We start from the raw sequence: 21,303 nt of genomic DNA, 5'->3' as shown, positions 1-21,303 counted from the left end.
CATAGTAGTAGGTACTCACCGGACACACCAACCACCGTCCAACCGCGACAAATGTAAAATATCAACTGACAGATCATAAAATGACATGTTATTGTTTAGCTTATTACGTCATTGTCACTGTCACAGCCAGAGTGAAGTATACATAGACATGGAATAGGGATCATGGAATATGGTTTCGGTTCTTAGCAAAGAGGATGTAAGTGCTACAGAAAAACAGGAGGGACTTCATAATTGAAATTTAGTTTAGCAAGAAACGTTCAGTCATTTTACCTAATTTTGAAATAGTAACAACTACACTTCGAATAATGACACTACAGTGTGGCGATTGGCAAAAAAGTATAATTCGGCTAAGTTTGATAGCGAACAGTTGCTTTGCTTTGCTTTTCGCATAGGTTAGAAAAGTCAACCCAGTGCTGTACAGCTCAACTTATTGTTACTTATCTTGTCTTGATAATCGCTCTGAGACCTAGTATACTAGTATGTTCTATCAATGCTAATTTTTAATCTATGGTGGTATTTGGTCTTCAATAATTTAAATTGGTCTTAGTTACCAGGTCATAAAATCCCAAAAAAAAAATTAATTTTTAGTTTTGTTTTATTTCCTGTAATTAAATACATAATTGCTTCAATAATTTAATTTGTGATAAGCGTTGCAGTTTAATTATCGAGTAAAAATAGGGTAACAGAAGTGACTGTTTTCAATGTTAATAAATAATGGTTAATTCAAGCTTGGCATACGAAATTCTCCTTTACATCAATTCGTTTTATTTTGGTCTATTTGCAACATGTGAATTGGGCACCCTTATTCTTAAATCGGTTTTGATCGGTGGAAAATACGACGACAGCGAAAATAATAGAACAAGGCTTGGCCAGGACTATGGTGTTTTGGTTGCTCTATTTATAATCGAAGCCGCCCGACTATTTCTTGGCAGAAAAGGAAGTCTCAGTGAGAGAGGTAACTTATTGGCGTAATTTTTTTTTGTTTTTTAAACTAAGTAGACGGTTTCGTTTATAATATTCATAATGATATTTTTAATTTACTAGCTCAAATAAGTTGAACCCACAAGGGTAAATATGAAGGCACATCTGTGACACTACAGTCTTAAAATTCCACATTTCATAGACATAGATATTTCTATTAATATAAAAATATATTTTATGTATTTCTCAAAGCAAACATTCATGATCATGTTATATTGTGAAAAATTAAATAATTTGTGTTGTATTTTACTTTTAAGATCGCAACCTAATCGCTAAAGAGTCACTAAACTAGGTCTGCTCATTCCAGTATCCTTTGATTAAAATTATTTTCACCTTTCTAGTTACATTACAGAATTGGAGTGTAGCCATTGTTTAAATGTTTTGTTTTTTCCTTCTCTCAAAACTGGTCTCAAATATTATTTTTATAACTTATGTAATTTTTTACTGTTACAAATAAATTATAGTTATTTAGCATTATATTAATTAATAATATTGTATAATTAGATAATCTATGCCTAAATAGAATTATTATATTATACCCACCAGCAGTCTTAGCCATATTTTCTAATGCTCCTGAAAAATGTTCCAAACCAAAAGCATCACATTTTAAGGACATGTTTACGAATCTGATAATTTCGGTATAAGATATATTTCGGTAGAGTTTGTGATGAAAAAACTAAATCTAACAAAACTAAAAATTGCCTCATATTGATTACTTCTTTATCTCCAATTAGCGGGAAATTTTGATATTTTATATTGTAAATATGTTTATCCGTTAACTCTTCACTCAAAATTGATGAAGGGAAATGAAAAAAAATGAACTCAAAAACTCAAAATCAAAATGGGGCTTCATTCAGGAACATTTTTCTGCTACTACTTACATAATTTTGTCTCTTAAAAAATACGTAAGGCACATAATATAATATTTTCCAAAACACGGGAAATAAATTAATGAATATGTTATAAATAATCTCAGAAAAAAATAAAAATGAATCATCTAAAATTCATATATTTTTCTGATAAGCATGAGCTTTAATGTGTAGTATTAAGGTTTATTTTACACAAAAAAGATTTATAGAAACGACGCCAATCCGCGCTCGGCCGCTTTCATGGGCAGACACTGTGTCGGTTGTAAGCAGCAGCTCGTGCTCGGAAAGATCGCTGTACAAACATGAATATTTTTTATAAGCTCTACAATACTGTCTTTGATACTTTACATATTTTGTACACAGTCAGATTTTCCAAAAAAATTACATTTCTGTATTTTTTTGAAGAATTAGTGACAGTAAGTTCATCTCTAAATATAAGGTCTAATCGAAATCCAAGATGGCGCTTATAAAATTGGCAACTTTTTTCATGGATTTCGGGATCAACAATAACGAATATCGGGTCAAAATCGAAATCCAAGATGGCGCCTATGAATTTTACCAACTTCTCTTCATGTGTATTATTCTCATGGTTTTCGAGGTAATAATAACGAATATCTGGTCAAAATTGAAATCCAAGATGGCGCCTATGAAATTTACCAACTTCTCATCATGGCTGTCATTTTCATTATTTTTGGGGTCAACAATAACGAATATCGGGTCAAAATCGAAATCCTTGATGGCGCCTATGAAATCTACAAACTTTTTATCATGGGTGTTATTTACAGTGTCAAAATTAGAATTCGTTCATAAACTTAAATTTTTCTATAAAAGGCCTGTCTTACTTAATTAATTCTTCATTCCCTAAATAAGCTGAGAGTTGCAACCATACCTTAGAAAAAAAATGGCGTGCGTACAAAGTACACATGTCAGAAGTAAAACTTCCTTGGAAAACTAATTTTTAAATCTCGTTTATATCAATTATCATAATCTGTTCCCTAAACCAATTGTTTTTTGTCAATATTTGAAATTATTATTCTATTTTCTCGCGGCCACTCGCGCTAAACCTGCACGATACAACGCTAGTAGGGAAGATGTTCTACGTTTTCGCGGCCTGTACAATATAACTCTTTTTAGGGAGGTTGTTCTACTTACTAGCGGTTCCGTGTGCTTCATCCTACGATCGCCTCTTCTCACTCTCTCAATCGGTCTCAATCTCCCTCCTCTTCTTGGATAAAAACGTCCCATATTTTCGTGACATAAAGTGTCACGAAAATGTTGGCACATATAGACACTGGATTTCAAAAATGATTCCAAATTCGTTCGCTGTACCCTCGAGAACCTCGGATTCGATACCCATATTGTTGAAATCATAAATTTGTGCGCCGGCCTTCTTGGATCTCGAAATTGATCCCAAATTCGTTCTCTGCACCCTCAAGAACCTCGGTTTCGATATCCATATTGTTGAAATCATAAATTTGCGCAGCGACCATCTTGTATTTAAAAAAAAGACTGCGTTTACTGCATACGACGTTATGCGACATAATGCGCCATCTAATGTTCTAATATTAAACTACTAACCGAATACATCAACCTATTATTAAAAATAAATAGGTATTAAAAAAAACATGAAAGTTATCTGTGAAAAAAATTCAAACTTGCTAAAGTATCAAATTCATTTTAATTTAATCCCCACAATTTAATTGTATTCCATACATGTGGGTTGGGCTACTAAGTCATGATGTCATTTAAAGAGTGATAGCAGGGCTGCCATTTTCTGTCAGTCCGTTGATATGAATCACATGACCATAGTTTTGTATTCTTAACTCAATTTTGGAACATTTTTCTGGAATTACGTCCAATTGACTATTAATAGTTTTATATTTTACCAATAGTTAGTAATTACAAAATTGTTTCATTACAGATTTATTTCTTCCTAAATAGAGCTATTTTACAGACAGTCACTTAATATAAAAATTATACATCTATTGCTTTTTAATTTTATTAACGTAAAAAAAAATTGAAACTCACTGAATTATTCTCATCATTTTTATGAAAGTGGATTAGTTTTGGTATTTTGCAAATAAATAAGCAGATATTTTAAAAATTCAGGTTTTTGATTAATTCATGAGTTTCATTAGCTTCTAAATTTTAGCAATTTGATAATCAACACACATGTAAAACTACAGTAAAACACCTCAATCAGCAATATCTAAACTCCACATTAGTTTTGGGGGGCTATGGGAGCCCCTATGATTTAAAGGTTGCCTAGTAGAATGGCAAATTAATAAGGGATCCTAATTGTTGGTCAAAACGAAATTTCGGTTAAGACATTAAAATTTTAATAATGATGTTGTAAAATTGTGATAAGTGATCACCATCACCCACACTATCTTGGAACACTTGCATCCACAAGAGTTGCCAGACTTGGAAAGGTGTATATTCTTTTCCATACTTGTATCTATGTATGTTGTATTGGAGTGGAATAGAACATTCCATTAAATTCCTGTATTCCCTAGTTGGGGCAGAGGGCATGCACAGTGCATCTCCATCACATCACTCCAGGTTCTCGATGCCTTTTGCTTTGTCAATCCACCCCCAGGTATGCTTTGAATGGCCACATTTGACTTCGGATTAGAACATAATTATATAATAAATATTCCAGGACAATTTAACATGGGTAGCTTCTAAATAAGTGTGCAAGGAAGCTCATACCATAGTTTGAGTTTCATTATTGTTTATTTAAATAAGAAGAAAAGCTGATCTGACAGTACAGATTTTAACATTTTCAGATGTTCCAGTACTGTTCTCCGTTCTCCTAACAGTGCCGTCTATAATTGGTGTCTTATATTTATTGACTGGCCAAGTTGTTGTGCTACGGATTGAATATATTTGGTGTACTCTAATGCTATGTATCCAGTCCCTGGAGTTTATATTTGCGTCCATGTTTATAGTAACTATGTGCAGAGCCCCCTCTTATGACTAAAGTTGCCATAAAGTTATATACAACATATTTTTAAGTAAAAATATATTATTGTGAATTGTTGTATTTTTAGACTATTTGATACAATACTAGCTAACATAATGTCAAATAGGTGATATTTATTAGAGATGTTACGATTTCTCATAAGTACAGTGGATTTTAGTTGAAAGATGGACAGTTACAATATCATAGTTCTTCCAGAAGTTTGTATAGCTTACTAATTTTTTTTGAATATATTTGAACATACTGATAGGCTTGTCAACCATGCTCTAAAAGTAAGTATTGTAATCTACTTCAGGTATCTGTGTACTCTTTAATTTAAATAACACTAAAAAGCACTACAATACTTTATTTTTATATGAACTGACACATCTTTGCACATATAGACTTTCCATTTATTGAATTCGGTCATGATAAAGTGTCAAAGTTGTTAGAAGATTTTTTTTAATTATAAATATTTGATGCTCTGTTCGAACTTTCTTTTATGAACCTCCGATTTGCTTAACACATGAGATTGGTGACCTGCAAGACGGTTGACTCCGAATCCAACATGTTCCATAGTTTAATCCTTACTATTGATTTATCCAGAAAACCTAGCCAACAAATATACTTGAATCGTTAAAGCAAAACCGCAATCATATACTGTGAACTTATAATGTCAAAACCGTATATTATATATATGGCTGCTATGAGATGATTATCTTATACCTTCCATCCTGTTCAAACTGTGTATTCAATTCTTATAAAAATGGACTAAGTATTAAATTTAACTATAGTAAACTTTTCCTCCTATTTAGTAATGTCGTTAGCTATGACTGAAATCCACTGTATATTGATAATCTAACAGTTGTTGTTTGAACCAAAAATTTTGGAATACTTTGTATTTTAGATTTAAGTGTTTATTGTGAGCACAAAATATGCAATGATCATAAAATTGATTTTTAGTGCTCAGTGTTCTTCAGCTTCTGTGTTTGGGTGTGTTTTACAGGAAATACCTTTTTTATATTTCCTTTCCTTTGTATCTAGTCATTATTTATTGTATTTGTGGCAGACAGTCAAATGAACTATTTTAAGCATTATAAAATTCAGTACCTTCTTTATAAAAATATTAGCCTAGGAGAGATTAACTGAAATAACCAGTTTAATAATAAAATCACTGTTATGTCCCACGTTTGGGTCACGGATGTAAAACTATTTCTCAGTAAGTAGCACTACACCCAGAGATGTCCGTTAACAACTGACGGCTGATTCCCTTCCCATTGTGCTGTGTATTCTTTGTATAACACGTAATGATTGTTAACAAATTAATTTCAGACTAGATGTCAAGACACTACAGTCATCTTTGCATTCAGCAATCAGATAAAATGGTATAGGCCTTTGTGAGCTTAAGTATTCTTATATTACCACTGACAGTTTTATTGTAGAGAATCATCAGCCCTTGCTGTTGTTTGCTGACTCCCACCACTCTGTCATATAGTGGTATTGGATATCGAGAAAAAAGAGGTTTTAATTGTGGTAAATAGATATCCAAGATCTGTATGTTGTTTTGTGGCAACATGTATGTTACATGTGATTGTAATTCGGGTTTCTGGTGAAAGTAGCATGTTTTTATTACCTCAATAGATAACTTGCACAAGATCTCAAAATAATAGCTGAATAGAATCATAAGTTTTTGAATTTTATACCCTCCTATATTATGAATACCTCAAAATAAACATAAATCATTTACATCCCTACTATATATGCGCACAAGGAATATTATTATTTTGAAAAATAACTACTCCCCTAGTGCTTTACTTTGCTTTTTTATTAGTAACTGTTTTTCTCTGACATCAAAATCATCCTGTATTTCAACAATGTATAAATCTTAGATAATTTATATGTCTAAACTCTAGATAGACTGTGAAAAGACAGCTGCGAACACGTCGAAATAAATAGCGGCGAACAGTTAGCCTCTATTTTCAGCAACGCACGCACACCAAAACAAAGTGACATACATATCGCGAGTATAACACGTAGCTGTCATGCACACTAAAGTAGTAAACCTGGCCTGATATCATATGATGCCTACAGCAAGGTACTTTAACAAGACATATAAATTATCTTATTATATTGAGATTTACATCAATAAAGCCTTAAAGGAACTGAAAGAAATATAGCTAAATTTACTATATATTATATGATTGTTGACAAGTTTTTTTGAAATATGAATCTGATATTGTAAATATATTTGCAACAGTCTGCAAGGAAATTCTATGCACAAATACATTGTGTTTCGTTTTTGACAACAATTTAGGGTGAATAATATGGGGGAAACATGCTTGGCATGTTAATCCTCGACTCAGAAGTTATTCCTCTTCTGCCAGTCTTTATCTCAACTAGTCACTCACAAGGAGCCTGATAAGAGTAACTTACCTCCTTACCCGCTTAATTAAGTCTCACATTTAGTGCATATGAGACTAATAATATTGTTTTATGTCACTTGCAGAAGACATTCTAGGGTTAGATAATATGTGCCTATATTAGCCCAATTTCATTCTTCATGTTACTAGAGTTTTGTGTCAATCTTGTTCACAGAATGTTGCAATTATATTTAAACATTTACTGTGTTATTGGGAAAAAAAATTAAACATATGTTGAACACTTGTTTGAAAAGAGTTCGATTACAAATCCGTGTCTTATTGTTGTGTAGTGTTAAACAATCTTTAGATACTTTATTTAAACAGAAGTTGAAGCTTGTTGAAGGAATGAAAATTTAGATGATATGATAACAGTTGATAAAAATTGCGTTCCATTCCTTGATATTGTTCCTGAACACTTCAGTTTAAGTTGTTAACGATGTTTTAGTTAAAGACAAGCTACACACTGTTTTGTAATAGAAAAAGACAAACTCCATTTTAGACGTCGTTTAAATAGTTAGACACTTTACCAAACCCCGTATATAAGCCATGTTTTAATTATTTTTTGTAATAATACCTTTAATCTCTTACTATTTACTTCCATAAAGAAACACCTGAGAAAACTCATTAAATAAATATACTATAATTCTTATTAAAAGTCCGTCATTATTCTATAGATATATATAGTAGACATGTTATTTAGAACTCTTTGGTCCCCGCAAGTGCCTGTAAATTTTAATCAGATGTTAAGTAATTTTTGATCCAAACCTAAGTGATAAAGATGTGGCCTTTTATACAAAATTAGGAAAATAGATCTTCCATTGTATGTATTTTACCGTGTTTATATAAAGGATTGTTAAATGACCAGTGCCGATGACTAATCATATTTATAAGTGTTTAATGTTTCTTATTAATATAGTCCTATACAATATTACAATGTAATGTGCGCGTGAAAATATTATATACTATATTATTCAATTGAATAGTTTTATTAAAACTTTAACCCTTTATTTATTAAGAGTGGTCAAGTTAACAAATTACCTATTGTAGGTTATGTGTAGAGGTAGAGGGTTGAAAATGGACCATCTGTTAAATCAAATCAAAATCACTGTATGTCAGTCAAGGAAATGACTTATGAATGTCAATAGTTTTATTTTTACAGTTACCACCACTTGGGAAAAAGTTGAGCTTTAATGAGAAGAAGTGGCAAGAGATGCATTGCCTTTTTTGAATGAACATTTACAGCTTCATCATTTAAAAATTCATTTCAATTACAATATGTTATGATGTATCCTAAATACTGAATGCCTTAACGAGTAAAAAGACAAGAATTATTGAGTACAGTAGTCGATACATTAATCGATACACACCATGAATAAACAAAGGTATTTTGCGAGCATTTAAAAAGCAATTTTAAAAATATAATAAATTTAATTTTAAAAACATGAAACAGAGTTTCTGATTACAGAATCATCCTGCCACCAGAAGTAGCACCTGACATAGACCAGCCATCGCCTCCCTGGACAATATTTTAGGGAAGGAAACGAATCGCCCCACGCCGTCGCCACAAGCAGTGATATTTAACAGGCTGGCAGGGTGGAATAACCCTGCCAGCCTATTAAATATCCCCAGTTAAATATATATTATATATGTATAAAAACGTATTCCCCTTTTCTCTACCTGGATAATGGTAGGTTCAATATTCTAGGGGAATACAATACCTCTATTTGGTAAAAAATTTGTAGGTAAAATATGTCTGAGCTGCATTTATCCCTATCGCACTCTTCGGGGGAATGCTGTACCTATATTTTATAATGTACTCTGTGAAATGCTGGATGTCAGAGTAGTTGGTTGACCAGTCCGGAGTATAACTTATGCTTATGAGATATAGTGCATCTTTTACATACTGTTGGTTGCTTGTCGACTTAGTATAATTTATTTATGTGTAATGATTATATGAATTTATTCAGAATAAATCAATACCTACGTTATCTACAGATAGACGGACAAGTATAAATTATACACGCAACCACAAGTAGCGTATAAGGGCGGGTTTACACTTACACGAAGCTGGGCGAAATTAAACGTGAATTGATCAATCACAGTTGCTTCCATCAGCGACATGGAGTAGAGATTTTGAGTAAGTAGTGATTGTTTCAACTCTTGAACCGATAATGTATTTATTTGTTTCGATATATATGAGTAGGTAAACATAGGTACTAAAACAAAATATGTAAACGGGGGTGGTTATTATCACATAGAAAAAATAATATTATGTAAGTATGTAGTTAGTTATTTTTCAAATAAGTAATTTATTATGTCGTTATTTCTACTTTATTTGTAAATTTCTTCGAATACCAATGATATTTAAAAGTATAGATAGGTTACCTAGACAACATTCGGTGTTTGTAATTGATACACAAACGCACACATGAATAATTTAACATTGCAACAGCACACTACATTACGATTACATGTCAAAGAAGGATATTACATGCAATTATCGCAAGTGAAAAAGAGATAAGTATAATTTGCTAATTGCTTTGTATTTGCATAGCAAAAACACAGAATCATTCACCAGATATGATTTATTACCGTACACCGTGATTTATGCCTACAATACGATTCATTCATGAGTTCATGTAATAAAAGTTATAAAGTAGTAAAACTACATTTAAATTAGGTAAATTAGATGTTATTGATTTAAAAAATAATAATTTCATATTGATTATAATATATAGCCATATTGATGATTTAAATTATTTGTACATAAAATAATAAAAAACATACAGACATATCAAAACAAAACCGAAATGTACTAACAATAAGGGTTCCATTTTTACAATTTTACTAAAGACGGTTCCCAAAAAGTTCTAAGTTTACAATTATTATTTCTTGTATATTATATTATTTATGAATGTATTTAAGTTGAGGGTTTATTACAATAAGATAATGGGAGAAACATAAAATGATCCATTGATTCTTCTGCAATTAGCAAGGGATATACCGAAAGGGCAGTGTTACTGAAAAAACTCCTACGCAAGCAGATAGCATGTCTACGTCCGCTACCTACCCTAAAACTTGTTTTTGTAGTTTCTATCAAACTAGCTTCAGCTATACGCACTTGTTTATTAAAAAAATATTAAATTTCGTATTACATTCACTGCAAAAACACCTTTTTTACATCATTTCCTAAATTGTCCTAAAATATACTACCTCGATCATTCCGCAGCAGACATGCTCTGTCTTCCAAGCCGAAATGTGCGCAATTTCGAAGGCTATCGAGGACATCTTAAAGATGACCGACAAGAACGTCGAGATCCTTAGTGACTCCAGGTCGTCGCTGGAGCTGCTAAGGGATCGATCTTCATTTAACCCGATAGCCTTCGAAATCAAAAACCTAATCCGGCGGGCCCGAAACATGGGTAAAACCATTCGGTTCCGGTGGGTTAGAGCGCATGTAGGTATCGAGGGAAACGAGAGGGCTGACCACTTGGCGAAGGATGCGGCGCTCCGTTCGAAATTGAGAGCTGCATACGATGGAGTGCCGATTTCAACTCTCCGCCGCAAAATTAGAGCCAAGACCCTCGACTGGCAGGAGCGGTACACCGCGGGTCAAACCGCAAGTGTCACAAAGGCGTTTCTGCCAGACGTCGCGGTGTCTTATAAACTGGTCAGGGAGGAGCCGCGTTAATGGCTCAGGTGATAACAGGCCATGGCGGGTTCTCAGCGTATCTCCACCGGTTCGGCCTGAAGGATAGCCCGGTGTGCATATACGACGATCGTACAGATGAAAGCGCATTGCACCTGGTGCTCGAGTGCCCAAGGTTCGGCCGGTGGAGATGCGACCTTGAGACTAAGTGGAATGGCTGTCGTGGAGGTCAACCTTCCAACCTTTGTTGCAAAGCCATGGAGGACGGAATTTGAAAGATTCTGCCGAAGAATCCTCGCTGATGTTCTGCCGCGGAACGGTAGCACTTTTAAATTCTAAAATCATAGTAATATGTACATAGTTTAAATAGTAGAAATAAGAAATGAATAATTTTTTGAAAATTTAATAATATAGTTCCTTAGGTTAATAATCAAATTGTTTTAAGTACACTGTAGTTATGTAATGTATAGACAGGTTCCCTATAATCTATTATAGGGACCTTATACAACCACTAGAATATAAGATTGTGTGCCTAGTTTTAAGTAGCCGATAAGTACATGATATAATGTTAATAAATGGTAAAAAAAAATTATAATAATAATATTAATAGTATAAGACCTATAAAAATGTAACACCAAACTCCGGTTAGAGTATGTAAAATAATGTGTATTAAGTAATTAAAAATATATTAAGTAATAAAAATGTAGAATTAGTGTGATTAGTCATAGGTATAAAAAAGCTGTAATTACGTTATAAATAAATGATACGCCACCCCCAAACCCTGCAGCTCAATGGCAGGGAGGAAGTAGACGTAGCTAGCTCCTCGGCCCTGGGACGTAAGTTGCCAGGGATGTAGGCCACTAGTTAGAAAAAAAAAACCTAACCTAACCTAACCTTTTGGAACCTCCTGCTGGACCCGCTACTGGATGAGTTAAAAAACCTAGAAGTTTATTGCCAGGCATTTGCAGATGACATTGTTTTGGTTGTCTCAGGATCAACAGCACTGGAAATAGAAGCGCACGCCAACAGAGCCCTAACACTAAAATACAACTGGGGACGTCAACATAAATTAAAATTTGCTCCACAAAAAACCAGTGCTATGGTGTTGACGAAAAAACTAAAATATGACACGCCACGTCTGAGAATGGGTGACATAAATATTAAAATGACGGACGAAATAAAATTACTGGGACTTACTTTGGATTCAAAGATGACCTTCAATACCCATGTCAAAAACGTATCGAGGAAGGCCATCAATATCTACAAACAACTGGCACGCTCAGCAAAAACCACATGAGGACTAAATGGTGAGATAATTCGGACAATATATATTTCAGTCATAGAACCCATCATACTCTATGCATCCAGTGCTTGGGTTTGCGCATCCAATAAGATGGTACAGAAGCTACTAAATGCCGTGCAAAGGGGTTTCGCACAGAAAATTATAAAGTCCTACAGGACCGTCTCATTAAATGCCGCTCTTATTCTGTCTGGATTGCTTCCGCTGCATCTACGAGTACAAGAAGCCGCTCAGCTTTTTGAAGCAAAGCGTGGAGTACCCCAAGAGGCTTTAGGAGACCGAATGCTGGAGCAGAGAGTGAGTTTTCTCAAATCGCCGCATCCATCAGAGGAGATAGAAATCACCTTCGATCTCCTAGAAGATATGACAGAGCACACGATTGAGAATCACGCGATGACAGGTTTTCCGCAAATTTTTACTGACGGAAGTAAAATTGAGGGAAGAGTGGGAGCGGCTTTGACATGCTGGAAAAATGGAGTAGAGGTTGCTAACCAGAAATTTAAGCTGGACTCTTGCTGCACGGTGTTTCAAGCTGAGCTCTTCTCACTCAAAAAGGCAACCGAAAGAGTTGCGGAAAGTAGCGATCACACAACATGCATCCTAAGCGATTCCAGATCGTCCTTAGAATTACTTAAAAGCCGGAAAAATTACCACCTCTTGGCCATAGACATTATACAAAATATAAAAACAGCACGGTCACAAGGAAGGCAATGAAAGAGCAGATGAATTAGCAAAGATCGCAGCCTTAAAAAGCAAAGTGAGAGCTCACTACGACGACTGTCCGTTATCTTATCTTAAAAGAGCAATACGCTAGGCCACTTTAGTGAAATGGAGTCAAATGTATGTTGAAAACGATACAGCGGGCGTTACAAAAATTTTCTTTCCAGATGTAGTCACCACATACAACACAATTAAAAAAATTAAGCTTTCCCCAATTCTTGTACAAATCTTAACTGGACATGGAGGCTTCTCAAAATATTTACACCGTTTCAAATGTAAATCCACATCAGCATGCATATGTGACAACAATGTTGAGGAAGATGTTGAACATCTTCTTATTAATTGTCCTAAATATGGAAACATAAGACACAGCTTAGAAAATAGTCTTGACATCAAATTAGAGAAATCAAATATCTCTGACATATTATTGAGTAAAAAAATGAGAGAAGATTTTATTGAATATTGTTTAACTGTAGCCAAAGATTGTATAAATAGAAATAAAGTATAAATTAAATTTAGGTCAATGAACATTGAGAACTCACATAAAATTGTATAGAGCTTAGAAATAATAAACAGTAAATGTAAGATAAAATTGTAATAGTTTTAGAAATTGTTATAAAGATACATATTGAAATATATGTACCCTTTGTAACCATCATTTAAAAGATAGATTGAAATAAGATAAGAATTAAAAAAAAATACTAATAATAAGGTGGTGATGGTATACATAGTAGTAATTATAAAATAAGACTGTAAAAAAAATGTATAGCTTAAGTAAAACCTCCGGTGAGGTTCTCATGTTGCACTACATAGTGCAAACAAGATCCGAACCAAAATAGCAAGTCAAATAAATAAAAATAAAGGAAAGAAACGTTTACGCCTCACAATGACTCTGATTTTTGCCAGAGGATACGAGACGGGAACACAAATTAAAAAAAAAACCTAACCTAACCTTTTTTTTTATACGTGTGGAAACCCCCACGGGCCGTCACCCCACCGGGGTTTTCGGTAGGGTGAACCGACTTAAACCACACGGTGTACCATACCACGCCTTGATAGGAGGAGTCCGGGAACGGCGTTATTAACACATCCGGTACTCCTCCTGGCGCGTGCCCGCGTGGGTGGCACCATCTTCTATATAACACTCAATTAGGCGGCGTCCAGGTACACGCGGACGTCGCCCCTTCGCGGCTGACCATTAAGGCGGGTGGATGGGTAAACCCGTCCCGTCCACCCGCGGCCACACTCAGGGTGGCATGATGCGCATGTAAGCGCCCTTCCGCCGCCCGTTTCGCCGGCGACGGATACGGTCCGAGTGGACATCGTCCTCCCGAGCCCGCTCCGCCACCTCCTTCTGCGAGATGACATCCTCGCAGAAGGTCGCGACCGCGGTAAAATACCTTTCGCTGCCGGCCATGGAGCGTATGACGGCCGGCAGCGAGAGATCCTCTCCAATGACTGCAGTGAGGACCCGACGCTGAATTACCCAGGCCGGGCATACTGCCAGCGTATGCTGAGCCGAGTCCTCACTGCAGCCGCAGTAGTGAAAGGTGGGACTCAGTTCCTTCCTTGCGACTGAGTGCAGGTACTTCCCGAAGCAACCGTGCCCAGAAAGCACCTGCGTCAGTCGGAAGGAAAGAGGCCCGTGCTGACGCCCTGCCCACTCGACAATGACCAGCTGGAGCGCCTCCACGACGGCAAATCCAGCACGTGGAGCCTCCAGCCGGGACGACCATCGAGCTAGGATGGCTGGGCGGGCGGCCTTTCGCCACTTGCGTACCTCTTCGGGCGGGGGCCGTCTGCCGCTACCCGCCCAAAATTCAGCCGTCCGCCGATAAACTTCGGCGAGCACCTCCGCTTCCAAGTCCCACGGGGGCGTTCCAGCCAACGCGCACGCTGCCTCCGTCGACACGGTGCGGTAACCGCGTATGACTCTAACCGCCATTACCCGCTGAGGGCGCCATAGGCGCGCCCTATTATGGGCGGTTAAGGCCATTGACCGTACAACCCCCGTGTATAGCCGTCTCGTAGCGACGCTGGGTCCGCCCTAATTGGACAGAAGTCGCCCAAGGGCGGACGCAGCGTCAACCAGCCTTGGTGAAAGCTGGCGGAAATACTCGACGAAGAGCCATCTACCATCAAGGATCAGGCCCAGATACTTTATGTGGACCTGAACCGGTACGAGGACCGAGTTCACCTCTATTGAGGCCCCGGGTGGTGGACCACGACGAGGCCCGTGAAACAAAAGGGCCTCAGTCTTATCCAAAGCCACCCGTAAGCCCAACGCCTCGATGCGCCCGACTAGCTGAGAGACGCCTCTGGTAGCCAGGCACGCCGCCTCCTCAAAGTTTTTCCCCCGAGCCGTGACCAAGGTGTCATCTGCATAGCAGAAGACTCCCAGCCCCGGGGGAAAATCCCCTCGAAGGACCCAGTCGTACCCCATGTTCCATAGGAGTGGTCCTAGAACAGACCCCTGTGGCACACCGCACGACATGGGCCGACGTCTGAACAATCCATATCGGTCCTCGTACATGACGGTACGCTCCTCTAAATAGTCTGCCACCAGCCGCCTCAGGTACTGCGGCACTCCGTGATAAAGGAGTGCATCCCTAATGCAGCTGAGCGGCAGACTATTGAATGCGTTGGCGATGTCCAACGACACCGCCAACAGCACGCCACCGCAGCTCACTGCCTCTTCGGTCACAGCCCTCAGGCGCATTACAGCGTTGATCGTCGAACGCCCGGCTCGGAAGCCAAATTGGGCGTCCGACAAATCGGGGTCAACCTCGCCCAGATGTCGGACGATGCGGGTAAATATCACCCTCTCAAACAATTTACCCGCCTCGTCCAGCAACACTATGAGCCTGTAGGCTACGACTGAGTCTGCAAGCCACCCCGGCTTCGACAAGAGAACCAGCTTCCCACTCTTCCAGCAGTCAGGAAACCGTCCGAACACCAGGCTCGCGTCGAACAGTTCCCTGAGGCGGTCCATCATGTGGTTGAGGGCTAAGGCCAGCACTCGGGCAGGAATCCCGTCCGGCCCAGGGGCGGTGTTCTTCGAACGAATTCGTAGAACAGCCGCCCCTATCTCCGCCTCTGTAGCGGGCGGAACGACTTCCCTATCGGCCTCCTCGTCATCTCTGGCGAAAGGGGCCATCAACGGGGGCGCGTGTTCCACCTGTTGTGGGAAAATGCCCTCAACCACTTCCTGCACGTAGCTGGGCTGGAGAGTTTCCGTAAGGGGGGGGGGGGGCCTGTGCACGCAGCTTTTGTTGCGCCGCACGGTATGGGCGACCCCAGGGGTCACGATCGAGACCCTCCAGCATCTCCTTTCTCTTCTCATCTTTGGCGCGGCATATGGCCAGCTTCAGAGTTTTCCGTGCAACTCGGTATTCCTCGTGAAGCCGGTCTTCTTCCCCCTCATCGCGGTAATGCCGCCGGCTGCGTGTGTAGGTTCTCCGGGCACGAATGCAGGCCGCACGGGCATATCCCAGCCGTAAAAGAGCATAAGATAAGACAGCCCTGGAACACCGGTTGCCAGGGAGGTAGGCCTACTAGGCAAAAAAAAAAAACATAACCTAACCTCGAGAATGTCGGACACGATATCCATCTGCTGAAATCATAATTTGGTGCGGCGGCCATCTTGGATTTGAAAAATGATCACAAAATCGTTCTCAGCACCCTCGAGAACCTCTGATACGATATCCATAATGTTGTTATCATACTTTTGAGCGGCGGCCATCTTCGATTTGAAAAATGATCACAAAATCGTTCTCTGCACCCTCGAGAACCTCGGATACGATACCCATAATGTAGTTATCATAATTTTGAGCGGCGGCCATCTTGGATTTCAAAAATGATCACAAAATCGTTCTCTGCACCCTCGAGAACCTCGGATACGATACCCATAATGTACTTATCATAATTTTGAGCGGCGGCCATCTTGGATTTGAAAAATGATCACAAAATCGTTCTCTGCACTCTCGAGAACCTCGGATACGATACCCACATTTTTGTGATCATAATCTTGCACGGCGGCCCTCTTGGATTTGAAAAATGATCACAAAATCGTTCTCAGCACCCTCGAGAACCTCGAACACGATATCCATATTGCTGAAATCATAATTTTGTGCGGCGGCCATCTTGGATTTGAAAAATGATCACAAAATCGTTCTCTGCACCCTCGAGAACCTCGGATACGATACCCATAATCTAGTTATCATAATTTTGAGCGGCGGCCATCTCGGATTTAAAAATGATCCCAAAATTGTTTTCTGCACCCTCGAGAACCTCGGACACGATATCCATATTGCTGAAAACATAATTTTGTGCGGCGGCCATCTTGGATTAGAAAAATGATCACAAAATCGTTCTCAGCACCCTCGAGAACCTCGGATACGATACCCATAATGTCGTTATCATACTTTTGAGCGGCTGCCATCTTGGATTTGAAAAATGATCACAAAATCGTTCTCTGCACTCTCGAGAACCTCGGATACGATACCCATATTTTTGTGATCATAATCTTGCACGGAAGCCCTCTTGGATTTAAAAAATGATCACAAAATCGTTCTCAGCACTCTCAAGAATCTCGGACACGATATCCATATTGCTGAAATCATAATTTTGAGCGGCGGCCATCTCGGATTTAAAAATGATCCCAAAATTGTTTTCTGCACCCTCGAGAACCTCGGACACGATATCCATATTGCTGAAAACATAATTGTTTGCGGCAGCCATCTTGGATTTGAAAATTGATCACAAAATCGTTCTCTGCACCCTCGAGAACCTCGGATACGATACCCATAATCTAGTTATCATAATTTTGAGCGGCGGCCATCTCGGATTTAAAAATTATCCCAAAATTGTTTTCTGCATCCTCGAGAACCTCGGACACGATATCCATATTGCTGAAAACATAATTGTTTGCGGCAGCCATCTTGGATTTGAAAACTGATCACAAAATCGTTCTCTGCACCCTCGAGAACCTCGGATTCGATACCCATAATCTAGTTATCATAATTTTGAGCGGCGGCCATCTCGGATTTAAAAATGATCCCAAAATTGTTTTCTGCACCCTCGAGAACCTCGGACACGATATCCATATTGCTGAAACCATAATTTTGTGCGGCGGCCTTCTTGGATTTGAAAAATGATCACAAAATCGTTCTCTGCACTCTCGAGAACCTCGGATACGATACCCATATTTTTGTGATCATAATCTTGCACGGAAGCCCTCTTGGATTTGAAAAATGATCACAAAATCGTTCTCAGCACTCTCGAGAATCTCGGACACGATATCCATATTGCTGAAATCATAATTTGGTGCGGCGGCCATCTTGGATTTGAAAAATGACCACAAAATCGTTCTCAGCACCCTCGAGAACCTCTGGTACGATATCCATAATGTAGTTATCATACTTTTGAGCGGCGGCCATCTCGGATTTAAAAATTATCCCAAAATTGTTTTCTGCACCCTCGAGAACCTCGGACAAGATATCCAAATTGCTGAAAACATAATTTTGTGCGGCGGCCATATTGGATTAGAAAAATGATCACAAAATCGTTCTCAGCACCCTCGAGAACCTCGGATACGATAACCATAATGTCGTTATAATACTTTTGAGCGGCTGCCATCTTGGATTTGAAAAATGATCACAAAATCGTTCTCTGAATTCTCGAGAACCTCGGATACGATACCCATATTTTTGTGATCATAATCTTGCACGGAAGCCCTCTTGGATTTAAAAAATGATCATAAAATCGTTCTCAGCACTCTCGAGAATCTCGGACACGATATCCATATTGCTGAAATCATAATTTTGAGCGGCGGCCATCTCGGATTTAAAAATGATCCCAAAATTGTTTTCTGCACCCTCGAGAACCTCGGACACGATATCCATATTGCTGAAAACATAATTGTTTGCGGCAGCCATCTTGGATTTAAAAACTGATCCCAAAATTGTTTTCTGCACCCTCGAGAACCTCGGACACGATATCCATATTGCTGAAAACATAATTTTGTGCGGCGGCCATCTTGGATTAGAAAAATGATCACAAAATCGTTCTCAGCACCCTAGAGAACCTCGGATGCGATACCCATAATATCGTTATCATACTTTTGAGCGGCTGCCATCTTAGATTTGAAAAATGATCACAAAATCGTTCTCTGCACTCTCGAGAACCTCGGATACGATACCCATATTTTTGTGATCATAATCTTGCACGGAAGCCCTCTTGGATTTGACAAATGATCACAAAATCGTTCTCAGCACCCTCGAGAACCTCGGACACGATATCCATATTGCTGAAATCCTAATTTTTTGCGGCGGCCATCTTGGATTTGAAAAATGATCACAAAATCGTTCTCTGCACCCTCGAGAACCTCGGATACGATACCCATAATCTAGTTATCATAATTTTGAGCGGCGGCCATCTCGGATTTAAAAATTATCCCAAAATTGTTTTCTGCACCCTCGAGAACCACGGACACGATATCCATATTGCTGAAAACATAATTGTTTGCGGCAGCCATCTTGGATTTGAAAACTGATCACAAAATCGTTCTCTGCACCCTCGAGAACCTCGGATACGATACCCATAATCTAGTTATCATAATTTTGAGCGGCGGCCATCTCGGATTAAAAAATTATCCCAAAATTGTTTTCTGCACCCTCGAGAACCTCGGACACGATATCCATATTGCTGAAAACATAATTGTTTGCGGCAGCCATCTTGGATTTGAAAACTGATCACAAAATCGTTCTCTGCACCCTCGAGAACCTCGGATACGATACCCATAATCTAATTACCATAATTTTGAGCGGCGGCCATCTCGGATTTAAAAATGATCCCAAAATTGTTTTCTGCACCCTCGAGAACCTCGGACACGATATCCATATTGCTGAAACCATAATTTTGTGCGGCGGCCTTCTTGGATTTGAAAAATGATCACAAAATCGTTCTCAGCACCCTCGAGAACCTCGGATACGATACCCATAATGTCGTTATCATACTTTTGAGCGGCGACCATCTTGGATTTGAAAAATGATCACAAAATCGTTCTCTGCACTCTCGAGAACCTCGGATACGATTCCCATATTTTTGTGATCATAATCTTGCACGGAAGCCCTCTTGGATTTGAAAAATGATCCCAAAATTGTTTTCTGCACCCTCGAGAACCTCGGACACGATATTCATATTGCTGAAGTCATAATTTGGTGCGGCGGCAATCTTGGATTTCAAAAATGATCACAAAATCGTTCTCAGCACCCTCGAGAACCTCGGATACGATACCCATAATGTAGTTATCATAATTTTGAGCGGCGGCCATCTTGGATTTGAAAAATTATCACAAAATCGTTCTCTGCACTCTCGAGGAACTCGGATACGATACCCACATTTTTGTGATCTTAATCTTGCACGGCAGCCCTCTTGGATTTGAAAAATGATCACAAAATCGTTCTCAACACCCTCGAGAACCTCGTACACGATATCCATATTGCTGAAATCATAATTTTGTGCGGCGGCCATCTTGGATTTGAAAAATGATCACAAAATCGTTCTCTGCTCCCTCGAGAACCTCGGATACGATACCCATAATGTAGTTAACATAATTTTGAGCGGCGCCTATCTTGGATTTCAAAAATGTTCACAAAATCGTTCTGTGCACTCTCGAGAACCTCGGATACGTAACCCATAATGTAGTTATCATACTTTTGAGCGGCGGACATCTTCGATTTGAAAAATGATTAGAAAATCGTTCTCTGCACCCTCGAGAACCTCGGATACGATACCCATAATGTAGTTATCATAATTTTGTGCGGCGGCTATCTTAGATTTGAAAAATGATCACCAAATCGTTCTCTGCATACTCGATAACCTCGGGTACGATATCCATATTGCTGAAATCATAAGTTTTTGCGGCGGCCATCTTGGATTTGAAAAATGATCACAAAATCTTTCTCTGCACCCTCGAGAACCTAGGATACGATACCCATAATCTAGTTATCATACTTTTGAGTGGCGGCCATCTCGGATTTAAAAATGATCCCAAAATTGTTTACTGCACCCTCGAGAACCTCGAACACGATATCCGTATTGCTGAATACATAATTGTGTGTGGCAGCCATCTTGGATTTCAAAAATGATCACAGAATTGTTCTCTGCACCCTCGAGAAACTCGGACACGATATCCATTTTGCTAATATAATTGCCATAATTTTGTGCGGCGGCCATCTTGGAATTGAAACATGATCACCAAATTGTTCCCTGCACCCTCGAGAACCTCGGGTACGATATCCATATTGCTGAAATCAAAATTTTGTGCGGCGGCCATCTTGGATTTGAAAAATGATCACAAAATCGTTCTCTGCACCCTCGAGAAGCTCTGATACGATACC

General features: G+C 38.7%; 1 protein-coding gene across 1 annotated transcript in view; it reads right to left on the bottom strand.

The window, feature by feature from the left end:
- Nucleotides 1–58, bottom strand: part of LOC126979537 (equilibrative nucleoside transporter 1) — a 72,353-nt gene extending 72,295 nt beyond the window's left edge. The window contains exon 1 of the mRNA XM_050828885.1: nucleotides 20–58. The gene's annotated coding sequence lies outside the window, so the exon portion shown is untranslated. The remainder of the gene's footprint in view (nucleotides 1–19) is intronic.
- Between the last annotated feature and the right edge of the window lie 21,245 nt (nucleotides 59–21,303).

This window comes from Leptidea sinapis, chromosome 3, assembly GCF_905404315.1.
Source record: "Leptidea sinapis chromosome 3, ilLepSina1.1, whole genome shotgun sequence".
Taxonomy (NCBI): Eukaryota; Metazoa; Arthropoda; class Insecta; order Lepidoptera; family Pieridae; genus Leptidea; species Leptidea sinapis.
Note: the sequence above shows the minus strand (reverse complement) of the source record. Positions and strands in the feature narration are given on the sequence as shown.